Below are 8,840 nucleotides of genomic sequence, written 5' to 3' on the forward strand. Positions count from 1 at the left end.
GAATTGATTGGATTAAATTCATCTTTGACTCTATGTTTTCTTACCATGGTTCAGTCCTTTCTTTTACAGAATCCTTTATAACACTTGTTCCTTTGTCACTGTTCCTGTTGCTACCCATTCCTCCCATAAGTCCTTAATGCTAGCCACCTTCTATTGCCTCCCCAAAGCTTGACTTCAGTACTGCAGTGTTCCCCTGCTACTCAATTTATCACTTTACATAAAAGCAACCTGAAAGGCTGAAAATGGATGCTTAAATATTGAAAACTATTGCAGAAAAACTAAAATCATGGAATTTTCTACAAATTTATTCATTACTTTGAATAGTCCAGCATCCAGCATTTTCAAATAAAGGTTTTCTTCATTATAATTAAATGAAGAATGCAATGCATCTTTCCACTGTCCTTTATTTACATACAACCGGTTTCAACGCTCAAGCATCATCATCAGGTACAAATTAAACAAGTCGCAGTCCATTTATATAACATTCATGAGGGAGAGGAGGGGTGGGTGAGAGAGGGGGGAGAAGGAGGCGAAAGAAAATGGAGTTGTGATCGGCGTTGATGGGAAGGGGGGAGAGGGGTGTTAAGCGTCAGGACAGGTGCTTGGTTGGTTTACAGTGGGGTGGGGGGGGGGGGGTTTGTTGGGTTTATCTGTGAGGGAAAGGGGTACTTCCAGGATTGGGGAGAGGTATTCAAACAATAAATTGTTAACCAAATGACCCATTTTTAAATTCTTCCTGATTTCGAGCTCTTCCCTCTTGTCCATCCTCATTCCTTTTTCCATCTGGTGTAAGAGTTCCGGGTTGAAATCACTCCCATGGTTTTCTTCCCCTAGATGTTTGGCGAAGTGTGATTGCTTGAGGTCACAGTTCCCGAAACAGCATTTGTGTTCCTCCGCCCGTGTTTTTAATGATCTCCCCGTTTGACCTATTTATAAAGCACCACAGTCCCCACAAGTTAACTTATAAACGCCACTTTTATTTTGTGTACATATTTCGTCTTTAGTGGTATTCAAGAATGATTTTAAGTTATTAGTATAGTAAAAAGCTATTCAAAATTTCTCCCTAGGAAAAAGGTTGGCTAACTTTTGTGAAATTAATCCATAATACAGGAGTTTGAACCATATGTAACCTATTTCCTCCACATTAATTGGTTTGAACAAAAGATTGTATGCTTTGAAGGAACATTTTCTTTGTAGTATTTTGTCAATTAAATTTTCTTTTCAGCCATTTTTCATTGCTAAACCTTTAATCGTTTTGAGTTCTTTAACAAAATTACTTTTGGAAAGAGGAATGGCCAACAGTCTGTTTAGAAGGAAATGAAAAGTGGGAACCTTATATGATATGTGATGGCGGGAGTTGGAGGGGATGATGTGGTCTGTGGTGCAAAATTGCAAATTCAAAGTCCCGTCCCTTTCTCGACACTGTGATATCTAAAAAATTTAATTGATTATTCTGTTCTTTCTCACAAGTGAAATTGATACTTTCGCATTGGGAATTCAGGTTTTTCATAAACTTTTCTAACTGTCTATTAGTGCCTGTCAATATAGCAAAGATATCATCTACATATCGAAACCAACAGTGAATATTCTTGGTACAAATTGAGGGGCTACTGAATATTTTAAAATCGTCCATGTACAAGTCAGCAAGTGGTGGTGATAATGGGGACACCATGGCTAATCCTTCAACTTGTTTGAAGAATTCATTGTTAAATTGGAAATAATTTTGTTCCACACACAATCTCAAAAGTGACATGAACTCACTGAGGAAGGGTGGTTCGGCCCCAACACTTTTCAGCACTCTTTCCGCCACTAACATTGCTTCCAAAACCGGGATATTTGTGAAAAGGTTTTTGACATCAAAAGACACTACGATATGTTTGGAGGGCGGGGGACCTTTCTTGGAGAGCTGTGCACAGAAATCACTGGAATTTTTCTCCCAGTCAAGGCGAATGATTTTTACACTCTGAAACTGTTGCATTGAAATGCACATTAGCGGATGACTCCGTTAAAAGCTACTGTTGTGGCATCTCCCGCAGTTTCTTTGGAACTCCTAACTTAGATCGGAAATTTGTATTCTTCATTTAATTAAAATGAATTTCCACAAGGTTGAGCTGGGAACAATTGAATAAGGTTTTCTTCATTCATTATCTGAAGGGTTCCTATCATAGTTTGTCTTATCATTCAAAAAACTACTTACTCCTTGTAACAAGCACTGGAAAATGCTCTGAATATTTCCTGAATGTGGTTCATGGTAGTTCAGGGGATCATTTGATTACTGATTGGAGGGCCTGAGTTCGATTCCCAGGCAAGCCTCTTTGGGCACCTGCAGTTCCACACAAGCTGCAATTTTCTGGATATCAGATCTTCCTGGGAAACCATAACCAGCACTCAGAAAGGAACTGGCCCCCTACCCTGATGTGTGAATTTCACATGCCATCGGGCTTAGTACTGAGTGAACTCCACCATCATCTACCAAACCGACCTTTGGTTGATTACTGTGCTTATGGTTTTTTCAATTCCTGAATTTAACTGATGTCATTCAGGAATTAATAAGAGAATCATTTAAATATAACATTCATGATTTTCATTCTGCTCAATTGGAGTTCAGATGTAGCTATAAATTCTTTTGGTAATTACTCGAAAGACACTCGGTGTCCTACCCTAAAGACATCTTATGACTGTGGGATCGCATTCTATGGCTGTACACATGCTGCTCACTTGTTATATAGGCGAAGAATACTGCAACCGCACACACATTCACCATTCTCTCAAAATAATCATTCATATCTTTCTTTTTATGGTGATGCGGAGCGATGACGAAGACAAAAATCGTATTAAAAGTCCTTTATGATTATGATTATTTGATACCAGTCCCTTGCTCGCAAAAAAAAGAATTTTTTGGTTAATCAAGTCGCTGCCGTTAAACCTTTACTCTTTCATTAAACTAGCTGTCTCTCGCAAAAGAATTAGTTCGCCTACCTTTTGAAGAGAATTTTGCATGAACGAACAATCTGAAAGATCATGGCTCCACAAAATGATGTTCTTCAAGCAGCTGTTTCCTTTTGGTCAAGAGAACTCAATTTTCAAATTCATTAGCCTGAAATGAAAAACACAAAGAAATAGTTTGGGTGCGGAAGTGGATAGGTGGGAACACAGGGAGAGAGTCAGACAATCAAATGATGGAACCAATCATGCAAGTATTGTAAAACATGGGAATTAATGTGTGAGAAATTTGATGGGCTTGGAATAAGGCTCATCCACTTGGGTGATCCAGAAGGACACGCCAGTGCGGCCTGTCATTCCCTTTCGTACAAAACAAGGAATATATATTCGCTCTTCATCCACCCAGGGCTCCTCTCCGTTCCTGAAGTATCTTTATGACTTCATAGTCGCAGCTGCCATTATTTGCAAAATTTCCAGCAAAGATCTTGATGCAAAAATGTCCTCCTCGCGCATGCGCGGTGTGTAGAAATAGTCGCCAGTCGCCCGCTGATTTATTCGTTGCTTGGCTGACACAAGTGCTGCTGTGGGTAAAAAAATTAATCCAGCTATTCGCAAAACGAAAGCTTTATTTTATACTTTATCGCAACAACGATTGGGTGCCGGGAGTTAGACATTTTTGACCTTTGCGAACAAAGAGCTTGCACAAAACTAACAAAAGCAACCTGTCGACGGTAATACATTGATCGATTTTTTTTGTATTTTACATTCCAGTGAAATTTGTTTCCCGGAATGTTAACAGATATAAAGTAATTTAACCTTTTAATATCATATCCAGATCCAAGGGGAGTATTAAAAAGTTTCGACTGAATGCATTGACCACGGGACCAAAATTGTTGAAAAAATTCTTATATGACTAAGAATTAAAAATAGCAATGCTCAATGCTTAAATCTCAAGATACTAATACAGACGTGGAAGTAAAAAATAATACCGTCAAGTACATAAATTGTTGAAATGGTAATTTCGTAATCCTAACAACATTATCTTCCATTAAACAAGAAGATGCTGATTCATCGTTAGATAAATTAATTCACAGCTCAGCCAACTAAAGAGTAATTAGAGATAGGAGAAGAGTGTCTTCTTAAATACGTCCCAAAAGACTATATTCTAAAACGATATGCATAACCTAGTAATAGATAGAGTAACATATTTTCTAGCATATGTTTTCTACGTCATATCTGACAGTTTCGAGCCCTGATTGAGATAGTTTTGAACCATTATCCTGATGTAGATTCATGATCGCCGATAAAAGTTATTTATTGCATTTAAGTAAATCCAAAGTATGAACCGGATGCTCCATTTGAATTTATTTATTTACCCTAATAAACCTAATGCATATAGGAAATAGTACTGATGATGGAAATCTCAAGACAACAGAAAAATCTATCGTTCAGTTCATTTTACCAACTGGAATTAGAACTCGTAAATAACCGGTTTTTCAAAAAGTGTTTGGGGGAGGTAATGATAAGTGAAATTTTGAGGGCAATTGTAAATACAGGAAATAAATTCATTCGGCTGATCGGGAGAGAGAGAGAGGAAGAACGATACCGCAATCTTTTATCACTTTTATCACAGACTCAATCTTTTAACAACCATTGCTCCGTTGACAACTCAAAGTCCTCCTGGTACGTCGGGGAAACCACTCTCTTTTTTAGAGGAGTTGATTGAAACATCTGATGGCTAACATTTAAAGTGAGTTCATTGAACTTCAGCTCCTTCAAGACAAATCTTAGGCCTACCTATAAATCGGTCAATGGAAAATATGAAACGGTTAGGAGGGAATATGTTCATAAGAAATCATTAAAGAAACAAAATTGAACATATTTGATCATTGAGTTAACTTATGAAGAAATTGTAGAGTTGATTCTATAGAATTACAGATCAAATAATTTTTCAAGAAATCTACCGTCATTTATGTAGGTGGTAAGTCATTAAATAAGTCACAAACATCAGCAAAACAAATGCTGAGCTGTCACAAACATTTCATTGGGAACTCTTGGGACGTCCACCGCACAGTCTCGACTTAGTACCCGGTGATTTTCATCTCTTCGGGCAACTGAAAAATCATTAGGGTGGCCGCGTTTTGGAAAATTTGATGCCGAAGGCCATAGAGGTCACTCTTTGGCAGCGAGAGAAAATCAAAGATTTCATTACTGTCAGCTATCAAGTACTTGGGAAGACATGGGATAAGTTTCTGAATGTGTAGGATGAATATGTAGAAAAGTGAAATTAAATCCAAGAAGTTACTTTGATTATTATGGCCTCTGTCCAGTTTTTCAAGTCATTTATTGACCTACCATCGTTTATAAATATTAGAGGACTTGTAAGAATGTTGGATAAATGAAATGCAGTACTTTGGAATGTCTGTCAATAGCTAAACAAGCATTTAAAGTCTGCTCCTTTACTTTAGGAGCGACTGTAAAAACCCGTAGAATTGGTCTATTACTTGCAAGCGGCCACCAATTTTTTGCTGGTTGAGGACTTGTGCATTGCTAGTGTTTATGATTTATTATAAAATCGAGCATCACCTCTGGAGAAAAGCACCCGGAGAACCTTTGTGCTTTTCCTATCATACATACAGTCATCGCTCGATTAAATCCCTCGTAGAAGTAGTAGTATTTAGGGGAGGCGACCGTCAGCTGAGGTCATTTGCGCCATAGGGGATGGACAGGAAAGGATGAAGGGTGGACTCACAGACTCTGGGCAGCTTAACGTCCCATCCGACGGACGGCGTACTCACTCAAAGTGCTCTCCACAAAGCACCTCAAGTAGGCATCGAGATACCTCTGAAAATATTCAACACCGCCGGGATTTGAAGCCGAGCCCTCTGGGTGGGAAGCCAGTACGTTAGCCCCTGCACCATCTCGATCCCCGTAAATCAGTGGAGCTTCAGTGGAAGTGGAAATGTGTCAGTGCTTGGACACTATCTTCTACCTCTGAAGGGTAGACTCCTTAAAGTAACCCTAAAAGTAGAAAAATCTTTGGTCTCATTGTAGTGCATAATATATATATATATATATATATATATATATATATATATATATATATATATATATATATATATATATGTAATTAAGAGAATGTAAGGTACAAGGAAGAGTTATGTTATAGAGAGTAACGTCCGGCATCGCTGTCAGAAGCCCACTCAATGGTAGCACGAAAGAAGATTTGGTGGAGGACTGAATATCATGTCGTATTCGACGAACGAAAGTTGTACCAATCATTAATTTTCTAAAATGCTACGATTAATAAGTAATATCTTACCTTAAATTCATCTTCAGGAAACCTATTATTAAATGGTGGTGGTCAAGTTGGAAATAATCTTAAAACACTCCTTTCTATTTAACCATAATGGCCTTTAGGCGGTAGTCAGTACCTATGATCGCACACAATTTCACCATTTTCAACAAATTTACATGTTTACCACGGAGTGAAATCTGGTTTGACCCTTGTCTGGAGGATTATGTTAGGTGGCACCATACTGTTGATAAGGTATACAGCTAATCACTAATACTCAAGATAATTCTTTGGGGGGATGATAAGATCTATCTATCCTTTCTTTTTTTTGGCAGTAATCTACTCGAAGGCTATTTTTTACTTGTATTCATACTCTGAGATTGACAAACACCAATATTAGTGCTGATAGCATGGAATGATGTTTTTGAAAGCTCAAGACTACTATTTGGATTGCACATGAAGAAAACCTGTATCTTGAACTTTGAAATGGCTGTTTTAACTGCTCAATGTACATACGAGTATGTTAAATGAATTGACTGGAATAAATTCATCTTTGACTCCATGTTAATTTCCATAGCCGAGTCCTTTCTTTTACGGAATCCTTTAAAACCCTCGGTCCTTTGTCACTGTGCTTGTTTCTACCCATTCCTCTAATGCGTCCCTATCGCTTGCCACCTTCTATTGCCTCCTCAAAGCTTTACTTCAGTACCGCAGAGTTCCCCTACCACTCAATTTATCACCTTATATAATCAAGGAAGCTATGAAAATGGATGCTTTCATATTTAACAATTTTACAGAAAACCTAAAATCATGGAATATACCACGAAATTATTTGAATATTTGATGCTGATAGCTTGGCATGATGTTTTTGAAATCGACTTCCGCAAGGAAATGCATCGCTCCAGAATTAAGGCGGAGGAGATGCCAAAATATCTTAGAACTGATTTTCCGTGTCTACATAAACGACATAAAGGTCGGTACAAAAAAAGATATTGATGAACTATAAGAAGATGTTTCAAGTTACCTTCACCTATTTTGAATTACTTGCTTAGTATCCCTTTCATGAGAAAATTGGCAAACGAATAAATTACGTATTTCCTTACGACGCGATTCTTTTTCGTTTGAATCTTGTCAGCTAAGCGGATAATGATTAACTAAGCTTGAGGCGAATTGAGTTAGCATTGAAGTGTCATTTCATCCAGATGACACTGAGTTGTGATAATTACTCCTGTTGTACAGTACCATTTAAAGTGAAAAAGAAAACTTCAGAAATGATTTATTACTACTCTAACATAGTTTTTCCAAAATTTAAAAGAATAACAAGCTTGCATTTCTCTTTTTTTTCAAAAGACAAATTTTAATTACTTTGAATATGTTTATGCAAAGAGCCATTAAAAAAATATTACTTGCTATATTAGATAAACCATTACTCGCTCTTTTTCGGTGGATGAGAAACTTAAGTTGTGATTTGAAAGAAGTAATATCGGCAAAAATATTAGGTTTCGAAATTAAAGTCGGAATGAGAAAAAATGGAAGTTGAAAACGTTGTCCTAGGCGCTAACACTACGAAGACACTTTTTCATTCGGTAAAGCTATCTGGAGGACTCGGTGTGCTGTGATATTTTTGCGTATCAATGAAATAATTATGGCTGCTTAAATTTTGCTCTGGTGGGATCAGGCATGTAAGGAGAAGGGAAGACAAGGTTAAAATAAGGACATGGCTCCTCAAGGGAATCGTGTTCGTCGGAAGGATTTTCGTGGATTTATTTGTTTACGACAGAAGGATCTGTGTTATTCATACACAGAGGGTCGTCACGGGAGCACGTTGGGGGGATATTAGGTCAGCATTTTATTGTGTAGTTGTGGATAAACGTGAAGCGTCAGATAAGGGAATGACAGGTGGGAATGAGGTTGTCTCGTGGCCATTTCTGCGGCGTTCAACTTTTCTGTGATTACGAATTGTGCGGAGAGGAATGAGTATTTAAATCTATTAGTGCTGGAACCTTCTCTTATAGTCTCTCTGTCAATATACTGAGCAATCATTGCAAGCAATTGAGAGTGACCCATCAATATCAGTATTACATCGAATATTTCGTATCTTTTTAAAGTTTTAAAAGGTATATTTTCGTCAACCATTCCTATATCCTCAAGCTGTCTCCAATCTGTTACGCGGAACCCTTTAACGGAGTTACTATACATACATTCTATTGATATACATATTGCAATTGATTTACTAGCAGTCAGGGACACGGTCATGTGAAAGAATTTCAAATTTCTTCAAGATGAATTTACTTCCTACCTTTGACAGTACTTTGTTCTCCAGATCTCCATATGGATGCGTAAGTATTCCCAAGATGTTTTTCAATGAGGGGGAGAACCCAAGGATTGGATAGAGGCTATATCCTGCCGATCAGTTAGTTCTGTCGGCACTTAATGTGTTGCAATGGTGACTTATTTTCGTGCGATGGCACAAAGAAAGATTCAATGGAAGCCATAGGTCGGAGAGGCTATTATTCCTATCAGAATGCCAAAGTTTGTCCCTAGGGTAATCTGGATCGGGCAGTAACGTTATTGGGACGCAAAGAAGGAAGGAGTCGTATTC

The 8,840-nt window shown here is 37.9% G+C and overlaps 1 long non-coding RNA gene across 1 annotated transcript; it reads right to left on the reverse strand.

Annotated features, from left to right (window-relative positions):
* Positions 1 to 417: 417 nt before the first annotated feature.
* On the reverse strand, positions 418 to 3,440 carry LOC139700101 (uncharacterized). Its single transcript, XR_011703664.1, has 3 exons — positions 3,313 to 3,440; positions 2,980 to 3,097; positions 418 to 926 (listed from the first exon to the last, which is right to left on the reverse strand). It is a non-coding gene; the product is annotated as an uncharacterized lncRNA (long non-coding RNA).
* Positions 3,441 to 8,840: the final 5,400 nt, after the last annotated feature.

Source organism: Hetaerina americana, unplaced genomic scaffold (assembly GCF_022747635.1).
Source record: "Hetaerina americana unplaced genomic scaffold, ioHetAmer1.1.p SCAF_1, whole genome shotgun sequence".
Taxonomy (NCBI): Eukaryota; Metazoa; Arthropoda; class Insecta; order Odonata; family Calopterygidae; genus Hetaerina; species Hetaerina americana.